We start from the raw sequence: 14,613 nt of genomic DNA, 5'->3' as shown, positions 1-14,613 counted from the left end.
ATTCAGTGGAAGGCAGCCTCTTCTAATTGGCCATCTTGGCCCGCCCCCTCCACGTCACCTCCCATAAAATGGCCACGCTCTCCAGGGATGACACCATTATATATCTTTACGTGAAACCAACAGAACACTCATTACACTTTTTGTGAGCTCATTTACTTCACTTATAATGAGCATGGCCATGGAAATGCTAGTGGAGAAAGTGGTCGATTTTCTGATGGATGTGATAAAAAAATGGTTTGCCGACCAATTAATGACATATGTCTCAAAACTAGCAACGAGACCCTTAATCGCTGGGTTGAAGTTTCTAATCAAGAAGATGCTCATCTATGTATTCAACAAAGCAGCTTCCCTTGCTTCTGAAATGCTTCCAAACAACATCTCATATTTCCTGAAGAAGATAATGCCTGGACAAGCAGCACAAGTCATTCAGGTTTACTTTCAGCTCATAAATCCAGCAGGATATTCGCACAATTGTTGGGAAACCTTATCAGTTCATGAGTCGTGCATGTTTCCTTTAATTTCAGGAGGAAGAGGGTAATCTGGAAGAGTTTCCTGACCTACTCTGCTGCTGTGATTAAACAACCACCAGGAAATTTTGATGACACTGTTCTCCTGAGCTCCTCCCTTTCCTCGGGGAAGAAAAGCATTGAAACTACAAAAATAAAGTGTTATTTGGCTGGAGTGAAGTCTCATGGCTGTTTATGCGGTGGCTCGCTGCTCAGGACACAGTGAGTCTCTGGGTTGTGCGCTGAGGAGGGGAGGCTGTCAATCTAGAAAAAACCCATTGCATGGGACACCTCCATGGGGTCTGGGGGGCTGAGGATGAGGAGCCGGACTGGGTCTAGGGAAGGAGGAGGTTTCAGAGGGTGAAATTCTGGCAGTAAATCCTGGGGGTGTTCGAAAACTTCCTCCCTCAGAAGGAGAAGACTCAGGGAGGAAAAAGGACAAACCATGGGTCCCTGGAGGGGCATTTACTAACTTAAGAGGACTCTATCGGGAAGCAGAGTGACAATGGCCTCCTTGAGGACTGAGGCCGCTGGATAAATGAGGCCCAGATCCAGATCCAGTCCATGGGAGATGAGAACTTCAAGGGACATATTTTGGTTGGGACAGAGGAAAAGTGCAGCTCTGCAGCTGCAGAGGAAGCCCTGGCAGTGTGAAAGCAACCTTGGAGGGAGCCCTGTGCGTTCTGAATGCTTCTGAGGTCCATCCCCTGTCCCCGCCTCTTTTTCTGGATTTTTTGGGCTCCATGGTCTCCGCCATCTTCTGAGCGCTCCACGCTGCCACCTTCAGTTTTCTCTTCTGGGCTCCAAATACTCCAAAATCTTTCGTATCTGTGCCCCTATCCCTGTTTTTAGCATGTGTTGGGACTCCAGGTCCCTGAAGGTTTCTGGCCTGAAATCCACCTCCCCAGCGGTGTGGATTCTGCTCTAGAGACTCCACACTTGGCAAGGTTCCCAGGCCCCTGGGGGACAACCGGGTGGTATGCGCACTTCAGGGCTCCACACTCGGCAAGGTCTTTCAAGCCCTTGGGGTTCCCTCCTCAGTTTTCTTCACGTCTGGGATGTAGTCACTCTATAAATGCCGGGATGTGATCCCCACCCCAGTGATTTTTTTTAGTTCCATGAATGTTACTATCTGAATAGTCATCCTGAGAGTGATGGGACCTTTTGAATTTGCGGCAAGTTTTAGATTAGTGTGAGTGGCCTGAGATCGCAAAATTGAGGCTAGCATTGGATGTGAGGTTAGGCTGGTGGAAAAATTTGCCCAGAACCTGAGGAGTGTGGGCTCACTGCAGGTGGTTAGGATCAGCACAGAATTGCACGGATGTATAGCTTTGGGGTAAAGAATAACATGGTTCAGAAGTGCATGTATTAGTCTCTTCGTGCATTGCTATAAAGAATTACCTGAGACTGGGTAATTAATTATAAAAACTCAGGTTTAATTGGCTCATGGTTCCACAGGCTGTACAAAAAGGATGATGCTGGCCATCAGCTCAACTTCTGGGGAGGCGTCAGAAAACTTAAGAGTCATGGCAAAAAGCACAAGGGAATCAGGCTCAGCCTCCATGGCCAGAGCTGGAGCTAGTGGTAGGAGAGGTGCTGCACACTTTTGAACAATCAGATCTTTTTAGAACTCTATCACCAGACAGCACCTAGAGGATGGTGCTAAATTATTCATGAAATATCCACCCATATGATCCACTCAATTCTCAACGGCCCAACCAGGACCACCTCCACCATTGGGGATTACAGTTACACATGAGGTATGGGTGGGGACACAGATCCAAACTCGATCAGTGGGCATCTTGGACTGGGTCTACTATAGAAGAAGAACCAGGAGCTGACTATCATCCTTAAGACTGCCCACGATGGCCAGGCAGGGTGGCTCATGCCTGTAATCCCAGCACTTTGGGAAGCCAAGGTGGGTGAATCCCCTGAGGTCAGGAGTTTGAGACCAGCCTCGCCAACATGGTGAAACCCTGTCTCTACTAAAAACACAAAAAATTAGATGGGTGTTGTGCCAGACACCTGTAATCACAGCTACTCCAGAGGCTGAGGCATGAGAATTGCTTGAACCTGGGAGGCGGAGGTGGCGGTGAGCCCCAATCGCACTGCTACACTCCAGCAAGGGCAACAATACCAAAACATCATCTCAAAAAAAAAAAAAAAGGCTGCCCATGACCACTGCCCCAGTGAAAGGGACACCAGCATGGCTAGGATCAAGTGCTGGACATTCTTCATGGGTCAGACATTAAAGCAGGCCACACTGTTACAGAGATGGGCTCCATTCATAGCAACAAAGTGGTGAGAAGTTGTGGGAATGGCAGAGGCCAGCACTTTGCCATCAATGCAAGGTAGGCATAAGGAGCTGGCACCAGTGCCAGAGTGCATCAGGGGAGGACTGCTTTGCAATATCTAGCACTTACCTCTTAGAGTATGTTTCATTAGGGACAACAGATATAAATGGCAGACAAGTGAGTCCCTTCAGTAACAGGAAATAGAAATCATCAAGAGGAACAGAAACAGATGTCAGCAGCCCTCATATAAAGTCATCATCTTTCATCCAGTTAAAACCTGAGGCAGTTCTCACACAAGGAGGTCTAATTCAAAAAGAGACTGGGTTCTCATGAGGCAGGTTCATGCAAAACCAAGGGAAGTATACAACTTTGGGATTCTCCAGCTTCCCTTGGAAAAGACCTACAATCATTTGCTTAGGTAACTGAGCACTGAACAAAGGTGAGTATTGTTATCTTTCAGAAGCTGTTGGCCGTGAAGGTCTTGCTGGCATACAACCCATGGTTGGAAACATCACCATGACCCCTGTTAGAGTAATGGCCTAAGGGCAAGGGTCAGGAAATTGATGTATTCCTTGCCAACTTCTGCGAGATGAGTGTTGGTCCACTTATCTCTTTCACGGAATTCACCAGTCTGGTATCTTCAAAATCCAGAAGGATGATGGCAGATGGCAGGAAACTAATGCAAACACCATCAGTTGTACCTCCACTGTAGCAGCAGTAATGGACGTTATCTCTTCATTGTAATATCCAGGGAGGGAGAAGATGACATTATTCTCAATATTCTAAACACCCTGTGTGTACAGCCTCTGTGATATTTTTTGTAATATCCGTGTGGGAGAGAATTATATTACTCCTAATATCTCAGGGGTTGTGCCACCTCTGTGATAATGTTCCTAACACCCAGGAGGGGATAGGATGATATCACTCTTAACATCACAGGGGGTGTACACCCCACTGTAATATTGTTTATAATATCCGGGGGGAGAGAATGATATTACTCCCAATATCACAAAGACTGTACACCAACCTGTGATATTATTTGTAATATCCATAAGAGGAAGAATAATATTACTCCCAATGTCACAGGAAGTGTACACCCTTCTGTGATATCGTTCAAAAGATCCAGTTAGGGAGGGGATGATATTACTCTCAATATCTTAAACACCCTGTATGTAAGCCCTCTGTGATATTCCTCATAATATCCAGAGGGAGAGGATGATATTACTCCCAATATTGCATGAGGTCTACACCCCACCTGTGATATTGTTCCTAATATCCAGGGTGGGAGAGGATGGTATTCCTCCCAGTGTCGCAGGGGGTGTACACCTTCCCTGTAATATTGTTCATAATATCTAGAAAAGGAGAGGATAATATTACTTTCAACATCGCAGGGGGTGTACACCTTCCTTGTTATATTGTTGCTAATATCCAGGGAAAAAGAAGATGACATTACCACCACTATTGCAGAAGGTGTACACCCCCCCTTGATATTGTTCCTAATATCCAGAAAATGAGAGGAGATATTACTCCAAATATTGCAAGGAGTGTACATTCCCCTGTAATATTTTTCCTAACATTCAGGAAGAAAGAGAGTGATATTACCCTTAATATTGAAGGGAGTGTGCCCCCCCGTGATATTGTTTCTAATATCCAAGAAACGGAAGGATGATATTACTCCCAATATCGCAGGGGCTGTACAGCCCCCTCCCGTGATATTGTTCCCAACATCCCGAGGGGGTGGGTGAATTAGTATTATTCCCAATATCACAATGGCTGTACACACCTGTCGTGATATTGTTCCTAATACCCATGGGGGAAAGGATGATATTATTCTTAATATCTCAGAGGGATATACACCCTCCCTGAGATATTGTTCCTAATATCCGGGGTGGGAGAGGATTATATTACCCCCCAAATCGCAAAGGGTGTACACCCCTCTTGTGATATTGTTCCTAATATCCAGGGTGGAGAGGATAATATTATTCCCAATATCCAGGAAAGGAAACGATGATGTTACTGTGAATATTCCAGGGGGTGTCCTCCCCTCTGTGATATTGTTCCTAATATCCAGGTTGGGGAGATTATGATATTTCTCCAAATATCACAAGGGGTGTATATCAATCCTGTTATTGTTCCTAATATCGATGAGGGGAGAGGACGATATTACTCCCAATATCACAGGGGGTGTACACCACCTTTGTGATATTGTTCCTAATATCCATGAAGAAAGAGGATGATATTACTTTCAATATCGCAGGGGATATACACTCCCCCTGTGATATTGTTAGTAATATCTAGGGGAAGAAAGTATGATATTACTCCCAATATCGCAGGGAATGTACACGCTTCCTGTGATATTGTTCTTAATATTTAGGGGGAAAGGGGATGATATTACTCCCAATATAGAATGGTGTATACACCCCCTCTGTGATTCTTTTTTTTTTTTTTTTTGAGATGGAGTCTTGCTCTGTCGCCCAGGCTGGAGTGCAATGGTGCAATCTCGGCTCACTGCAACATTTGCCTCCCAGGTTCGCACGATTCTCCTGCCTCAGCCTTCGGAGTAGCTGGGATTACAGGCACCTGTCACCATACCCGGCTAATTTTTGTATTTTTAGTAGAGACGGGGTTTCACCATGTTGGTCAGGCTGGTCTTGAATTCCTGACCTCAAATAATCCACCCGCCTTGGCCTCCTAAAGTCCTGGGATTACAGGCATAACTTTCCCTGTGATATTCTTCCTAATATTCAGGAAGAAAGAGGATGATATTACTCCCAATATGGCAGAGAGTGTGCACTCCTCCTGTGATATGGTTCTTAATATTCAGAGGAGGAGAGGATGATATTACTTTCTATATCGCAGAAGGTGTACACCTCCCTCGTGATGTCTTTCCTAATATCCAGTGGCGGAGAGGTTATTAGTCTCAAAATCACAGAAGGTGTAAACCCCCGTTTGATATTGTTCCTAATATTCAGGGGTGGGGAGAGAAAGATATTACTCCTAATATCTCAGGGCATGAACACCCCCACCGTGATATCATTCCTAATATCCAGAAGGGGAGGCAATGATATTTCTCCTAATATCGCAAAGGGTGTACACCCCTTCTGTGATATCGTAAATATTCTGTGTGTACACCCCCCTGTGTTATGGTTTGTAATACCCGAGGAGGGGAGAGGGAGATATTTCTCCCCATGTTGCCGGGCATGTACACCCTTCTGTGATATGGTTCTTTATATCCAGGGAAGAAAAAGGTAATATTGCTGCCCATATTGTGGAGAGTGTACACCCCCATGTAATATGGTTTGTAATATCCAGGAGTGGAGAGGGTGATACTGCTCCTTACATCGAGGAAGGTGTACACCTTATTGTTATATGATTCGAAATATCCAGGGGAGGAGAGAGTGATATTTCTCCCCATATCGCAGGGGGTGTAAACCCTCCGTGATATGATTGGTAATATCCAGGAAAGGAAAGGGTGATATTTCTCCCCATATCGCGGGGGACGTACATCCTCCTGTGATATGGTTCGTAATATCCAGGAGGAAAGAGGAAAATATTGCTCTTCATAACCCGAGGGGTGTACAACCCCTGTGGTATGGTTCCTAATACCCAGAAGTGTACACCCCTCTGTGATATGGTTTGTAATATCCAGGGGGTTAGAGGGTGATATTGCTCCCCATATCGCAGTGGGGGTACACCCCCCTGGATTGGTTCACAATATTCATGGGGGGAGAAATTTATATTTATCCTCATATCGGGGGGGGTGTACACCCCCTGTGATATGGTTCGTAATATCCAGGGGAAGAAAGGGTGATATTGCTCCTTATATCATGGAAGGATCACACTCCCCTGTGATATGGTTCATAATATCCAGACGGGAAGAGGGTGATATTGTTCTTCATAAAGCGAAGGGTGTATAGCCCCCTGTGATATGGTTCATAATATGTAAAAGGGGAGAGGGTGATATTGCTCCCCATATCACGGGGGGTATACTCCCTTCTTTGATATGGTTCGTAATATCCAGGGGTGTAGATGGTGATATAGCTCGCCCTATTGGGGAGGGTGTTCACCCCCCTGTGATATTGTTCATAATGTCCAGGGAAAGAGAGGATGATATTACTCCCAATATCGCAGAAGGTTTACACCACTCTGTGATATTGTTCATAATATCCAGGGAAGGAGAAGACGATATTACTCCCAATATGGCAGGAGGTGTAGAACTCCTGTGATATTGTTTGTAATATCCAGGCAAGGAGAGGATATTACTCTCAATATCGCAGAAGGTTTACACCCCTATGTGATATTGTTCATAATATCCAGGGAAAAAGAGGATATTTCTCCCTATATCACAAAGGGTGTACACCCCTTTGTGATATTTTTTGTAATATCCAGGGGAGAGAGGATAATATTACTCTCAATATCACAAGAGGTGAAAACCCTCCTGTGTCACTGTTCGTAATATTTAGGGAAGGAGAGGGTGATATTACTCCAAATATCACAGTGGGTGTACACCCCCCTATGATATTGTTCCTAATATCCAGAAGGGGAGATATGATATTATTGCCAATATTGCAGAAGGTGTACACCTTACTCTGACATTGTTCGTAATATCCAGATGGGGAAATGATGATATTACTCCTAATATCGCAGGGGGTGTACACCCCTTTGTTTTATTGCTAGTAATATTCAGGGGACGAGACGATTATATTACTCCCAATATCGCAGGGTGTGTACAACACTCTGTGGTATTGTTCATAATACCCAGGGGAGAAGAGGAAGTGTACACCACTCCGTGATATTGTTCATAATATCCAGAGGTAGAGAGGATGATATTACTCCCAATATTGCAGGTGGTGTACACCTTTCTGTGATATTGTCGTGATATTAAGAAGGGGAGAGGATGATATTACTAACAATATCACAAAAACTGTACGCTCCCTGCGATATTGTTCATAATATCCAGAAGAAGAGAGGATGATATTATTCTGAATCTCACAGAAGATATACACCACCCTGTGATATTGTTCATAATATCCTAGGAGAAAGAGAATGACATAACTGTCAATATCGCAGGGGGTGTACAATTCCCTGTGATATTGTTCACAATATTCAGAGGGAAAAAGGATAATATTACTTTCAATATTGCAGGCGGTGTACACATTACTGTGATATTGTTTATAATATCCGGAATGAGAGAAAATTTACTCCCAATATCACAGGAGGTGTACACTCCCCTGTGATATTGTTCATAATATCCAGGGAAGGGAGAGGATACTATTACTCCCAATATCTCAGGGAGTGTACGCCCCCCCCCTTTGATATTGTTCCTAATATTCGGAAGTGGAGAAGATGATATTACTTCCAAAATCGCAGGGGGTGTACACTCCCTCTGTAATATTGTTTCTAATATTCATGAATGGAAAGAAAGATATTACTCCCAATATCGCAGGGGACGTACACCACACTGTGATCTTGTTCACAATATTCGGGGGGGAGAGAATGATATTACTCCCAATATCAAAGTAGGTGTACACCCCCCGTGATATTGATCGTAATATCCAGAATTAAAGATGATAACGTTACTCCCAATATTGCAGGGGGTGTACACTTTTGAATACTGTTCATAATATTAAGAGGGGGAGGGGATGATATCTCTCCCACTATCGCAAAGTGTGTACACCCCCTGTGACATTGTTCCAAATATCCACAGGAAAAAAGGATGTTATTACTCTTAATATCTCAGAGAGTGTACACCCCCCTGCGATATTGTTTGCAACATCCAGAAGAAAGAGGCTGATATTACTCTTAATATCGCAGGGGGTGTACACCCCCCCTGGGATATTATTCATAATATCCAGGGGGAAGTGGAATATTCAGAATGGGAGAGGATGATATTACTTGCAATATCATAGTGGGTGTACATCCCACTGTGATATTGTTCGTAATATCCGGGAAAGGAGAAAATGACATTCCTCCCCATATGGCAGGGGCTGTACACCACCTATCATATTGTTCAAAATATCCAGAAGGGGAGAGGATATGTCCAAGTATCACAGGGGGTGTACACCCTGCTGTAATATTCTTCCTAATATCCAGGGTGTGAGAGGATAATATTACTCCCAATATCCCAGGGCATGTACACCCCCCTTGTGATATTGTTCCTAAAATTCATGGGGAGAAAGAATACTACTCCCAATATCACAGGGGGTGTACATACACTCCGTAATATTGTTGCCAATATCCAGCAGGGAAGAGGATGATATTACTCCCAATATCACAGGGGGTGTGCACCCTGCTGGGATATTGTTTCTAATATCAAAGGGGAAAAAGGATGATATTACTCCCAATGTTGCAGGGTGTGTAATTCCTCTTTGTGACATTGTTCCTAATATCCAGGAGAGAAGAGGGTGACATTCCTTCCAAAACTGAAGGGGGTGTACACACCCCTTGAGATATTGTCTCTAATATCCAGAACGAAAGAGGATGATATTACTCCCAATATTGCAGGGGGGTACACCCTCTCTGTGATATTGTTTCTAATATCCAGGAGGGGAAAGAAAAATATTAATCCCAATATCACAGGGGGTGTACATTCCCCCTGTAATATTGTTCCTAATATCCAGGAAGACACAGGATGATACTATTTCCAGCAGCACAGGGAATGTACACCCCCTTGTGATATTGTTCCTAATATCCAGGAAAAGAGAGGATGATATTACTGTCAATATTGCAGGGCGTATACACTGGTTCTGTGATATTGTTTCTAAAATCCGGGGGTGGAGAAAATGATATTACTCCCAATATTCCAGCGGGTGTACACCCGTTCTATGATATTGTTCCTAATATCTGGGGGAGAGAGGATGATATTATTGTCAATATCACAGGGGATGTACAGATTCCCTGTGATATTGTTTCTAATATTCACAAGGGGAGAAGGGTATATTACTCCCGATATCGCAGGGGGTGTACACTCCCCCTGTGAAGTTGTTCCTAATATCCAGGGGTTGAGAGAATGATATTACTCCCAATATCACACGCGGTGTAAACCCCCTGTGTGATATTGTTCCTAACATCCAGAGGAAAAGATGATATTATTTTCAATATCACAGGGGGTGTACGCATCCCTGTGATATTGTTTCTAATATCCAGGGGGAGGAGAGGATGATATTATTGTTAATATCACAGGGGGTGTACCCCACCCTGTGATACTGTTCCTAATATCCAGGGTGGAAGAGGATAATATTACTCCCAATACCGCAAAGCGTATACAACCTTCCTGTGATATTGGCCCCAATATCCAGGGAGGGAGAGGATGATATTACTTTCAATATCACAGGGAGTTTACACACCCCCTGTGATATTGTTCCTAATATCTAGCGGAAGAGAGGATGATATAACTTTCAATATTGCAGGGGGTGTACAATCCCCCTTTGATATTGTTCTTAGTATCCAGTGGGAGTTAGGATAATGCTATTTTCAAAATTGCTGGGTCTGTACCCCCTCGCCGTGATATTGTTTCTAATATCCTGGAGGGGAGAAAGTAATATTACTCCCAATATCTTAGAAGATGTACACCCTCCCCATAATATTATTTCTTATGTCCAGGGGATAGAGGATGATTTTACTTTCAATATCACAGAGGGAGTAAACCTTCCCGCTGATATTGTTTTTAATATTTAAAAGGAGAGAAGATAAAATTACTCCCAATACAAAGGGGGTGTATTGTAGACACCCCCCTCTGATATTCTTTTTAAATATCCAGAGAGAGAGAGGATGTTATTACTTTCAATATTGCACGGGATGTATAAATCCTCTGTGTTATTGTTCTGAATATACAGGTGGGGAGAGTATGATATTACTCCAAATATCGCAGGGGGTTCTTTCCCCCTGTGATATTGTTCCTAACATTCAGGGAGGGAGAGGATGATATTACTCTTAATATTGCAGGGGGTGTACCCACGCCTATGATATTGTTCCTAATATCCAGAGGGGGAAAGGATGATATTACTCAGAATATGACAGGGGGTGTACACACAGCCTGTGATATGGTCCCTAATATACAGGGGAGAAGGGGATAATATTTCTCTCAATATCACAGGGGGTAAACCCCCTGTGATATTGTTCCTAATATACAGAAGGGGACAGCATGATATTGTTCCTAATATCGCAGGAGGTGTGCAACGCCCTGTGATATTGTTCCTAATATCCAGGGCGGGAGAGGACGATATTACCCCCAATATCGCAGGCGGTGTGCACTTTCCCTGTTATATTGTTCCTATGGTCCGGGTGGGGGGAAATGACATTAGTCCCAATATCGCAGGGTGTGTGCACCGCTCTCCCGTGATACTGTTCCTAATATCAAGGGGGAGAGAGGAGGATACTACTCCCAATATCGCAAGGGATGTACATCCTCCATGCGATATTGTTCGTAATATTCAGGAGGAGAGAGGATGATATTACTCTCAATATCGCAGAAAGTGGACACCCACCTTGTGATATTCTTCATAATATCCAGGGAAGGAAACGATTATATGACTTTCAATATCGCTGGGAGTGTACATCCCTTTTGGGATATTGTTTCTAATATCCAGGAAGGGAGAGGATTATACTACTCTCAGTATTGCAGGCAGTGTACACCTTTTTTGTGATATTGTTCCTAGTATTCAGAAAGGGAAAGGATGATATTACTCCCAATATTGCAGGTGGTGTACATCCCCCTCCCATATTGTTCCTTATATCAAGGAAGAGAAAGAATAATATTACTCCCAATATCAAAGAGAGTGTACACCCCTCCTGTGATATTGTATTTAATATCCATGAGGAAAGAAGATGATGTTACTCCCAATATCGCAGGGGGTTTACACCCACACTGTGATATTGTTCCTAAAATCCAGTGGAGGAGAAAATAATGTTGCTCCCAATATTGCAGGGTGTATACAACCCCCCCCCCGTTATATTGTTCCTAATATCCAGCGGTGGAGAGGATATTACTTTCAATTTGTGTAGGGAGTGTATACCCCCCTGTGATATTTTTCTAATATCAAGGATGGGAAAGGGTGACATTACTCCCAATATCGCAGGAGGTGTACACGCCCTGTGATATTGTTCCTAATATCCAGGGAAGGAGAGGATGATATTACTTTCAATATTGCAGGAGCTGTACACCCTCTGTGATATCGTTCTTAATATTTAGGTTGGGAGAAAATGATATTAGTCCAAATATCGCAGAAGGCATACACACTTCCAATAACATTGTTCTTAATATCCGGGGGAGAGGGTGATATTACTCCCAAAATCTCTGGGGGTGTACACCCCCTTGTGATATTTTTCCTAATATCCAGAGAAGGAAACGATGATATTACTGTAAATATTCCAGGGAGCGTACACCTTCCTAATATCCTAATATTGTTCCTAATATCCAGGGGTGGGAGAGGATTATATTACTCCCAATATCGCAGTGGGTGTACAGCCCTCCTGTGATATTGTTTCTAATATCCAAGCGAGGAGAAAATGATATCACTCTCAATACCACAGGGGGTGTACACCTTCCGCATCATATTGTTCCTAATATTCAGAGGGAAAGAAGATGATGTTACTTTTAGCATCGCAGGGGTTGTACACAACCCCTGTGATATTGCTCCTAGTATCCAGGAAGAAAGAGGATTATATTACTCCCCTTATAGCAGGGGATATACACCTCCCCTGTAATATTGTTCCTAATGTCAAGGCTGGGATATACGTGGGGGGAAGGATGACATTACTCCCAATATTGCAGGGGTTATACAACCTTCTGTGATATTGCTCCGAATAACCAGGGCGGAAGAAGATGATATTACTCCTAATATCGCAGGAGGTGTACACTCCCCCATTATGTTGTTCCCAATATGCAGAAAAGGAGAGGATGACATTACTGCCAATATCGGAGGGTGTGAACACCACCCCTGTAATATTGTTCCAAATATTTAGGGGGAGAGAGGATGATATTACTCCCAATATCGCAGGGGGTGTACACTCTCCCCCTGTAATATAGTTCTTAAAATCTAGGGGAAAAGGGGATCATATTTCTCTAAATATTGCAGAGGGTGTACACTCCCCGGTGATATTGTTCCTAATAGCCGGGGGAGGGGGGGGAGATAATTAAATTACTTTCAATATCTCAGAGAGTGTACATCGCCCTTGCGATATTGTTCCTAATAGCCAGAGCAAAAGAGAATGATATTACTCCCAATATCTTAGGAGTGTACACTTAACCTGTAATATTGTTCCTAATATCCAGGGGGAAGAGAATAGTATTACTGCCAATATCGTAGGGGTTGTACACCTTTTCTGTGATATTGTTGCAAATATTTAGAGGAGGGAAAGAATATTACTCGCAATATCGCAGGGAATGTGTACTTCCCCTGTGATATTGTTCTAATATCCAGAAAAAGAGAGGATAATATTACTCCCAATATTGCAGGGGGTGTACATCTCCCCTTGTGATATTGATCCTAATATAAAGGAAGGGAGAGGATGATATTACTCCTCATATAGAAGGGGTTGTCCACCCCCCTTGTGATATTGTTCCTAATATTCAGGGAAGCAGAGGATGATATTACTTTCAATGTCGCAGAGGGTGTGCACTCCACCTGTGATATTGTTCTTAATATCTGGGGGGAGAGGATGTTATTATGTCTGATATCGCAGTAGAGGTACACCCCAGAAGTGATACTGTTCCTAATATCCAGGGGTGAAGAGGATATTACTCCCAATATCGCAGGTGGTGTACACCCCCCCATGAGAGTTTCCAATACACAGAGGGGGAGAGGATAATATTACTCCCAAAATCGCTGGAGGTTTACACCCCCCTTGTGATATTGTTCCTAATATCCAGGAAAGGAAACGATGATATTACTGTGAATATTCCAGGGGCTGTACACCTGCTTTGTAATATTGTTCCTCATATCCAGGGTGTGGAGAGAATGATATTACTCCCAATATCGCAGGGGGTGCACGCCGCCCCTGTGATATTGTTTTTCATATCCAGGAGGCGAGAGGATGACATTACTCTCAATATGGCAAGGGGTGAACACGCCCTGTGATATTGTACTTAATAGTTAGGTGGGGAGAAAATGATATTAGTCTCAATATCGCAGGGGGTGTGCACTCCCCCTGGTGATATTGCTTTTAATATCAAGGGGGGAGAAAATGGCATTACTCCCAATATCGCAGGGGCTGTACACCCCTCCTGTGATATGGTTCCTAATATCCATGGGAGGAGATGATGATATTACTCCCAATATCACAGGGGATGTACACCACCCTTGTGATATTGTTCCTAATATCCAGGGAAGAAAACGATGATATTATTGTGAATATTACAGGGGGTGTACACACCCCCTGTGATATTGTTTTTAATATACAGGGTGGATATCACATAAGGTGTACACCCCCTGTGATATTGTTCTTAATATTTCGGTGGGGAGAAAATGATATTAGTCTCCGTATCACAGGTGGTGTGTGCTCCTCAGGTGATATTGTTTTTAATATCAAGAGGGGAGGAGATTATATTACTTTCAATTTCACAGGCCGTGTACACCCCTCCTGTGATATTGTTCCTTATATCCAGGCTAGGGGAAAATAATATTACTCCCAATATCGCAGGGGTGTAGACACCCCATGTGATATTGTTCCTAATATTCAGGGCGAAAGAAGATAATATTACTTTCAATATCACAGGGTTTGTACTCCTTTCTTGTGATACAGTTTTTAGTATCCAGGGGGAAAGAGCATGATATTACTCCCATTGTAGCAAGGGGTGTACACACCTCCTGTGA

At 43.5% G+C, this 14,613-nt stretch overlaps 1 long non-coding RNA gene across 1 annotated transcript in view; it reads left to right on the top strand.

The window, feature by feature from the left end:
- The first annotated feature begins 675 nt into the window (after positions 1-675).
- The window catches only part of LOC129528542 (uncharacterized), a 33,429-nt gene continuing 19,491 nt past the window's right edge, over positions 676-14,613 (top strand). Inside the window, exon 1 of the long non-coding RNA XR_010131973.1 lies at positions 676-728. This is a non-coding gene — a long non-coding RNA (uncharacterized lncRNA). The remainder of the gene's footprint in view (positions 729-14,613) is intronic.

Source organism: Gorilla gorilla, chromosome 20 (assembly GCF_029281585.2).
Source record: "Gorilla gorilla gorilla isolate KB3781 chromosome 20, NHGRI_mGorGor1-v2.1_pri, whole genome shotgun sequence".
NCBI lineage: Eukaryota > Metazoa > Chordata > Mammalia > Primates > Hominidae > Gorilla > Gorilla gorilla.
Note: the sequence above shows the minus strand (reverse complement) of the source record. Positions and strands in the feature narration are given on the sequence as shown.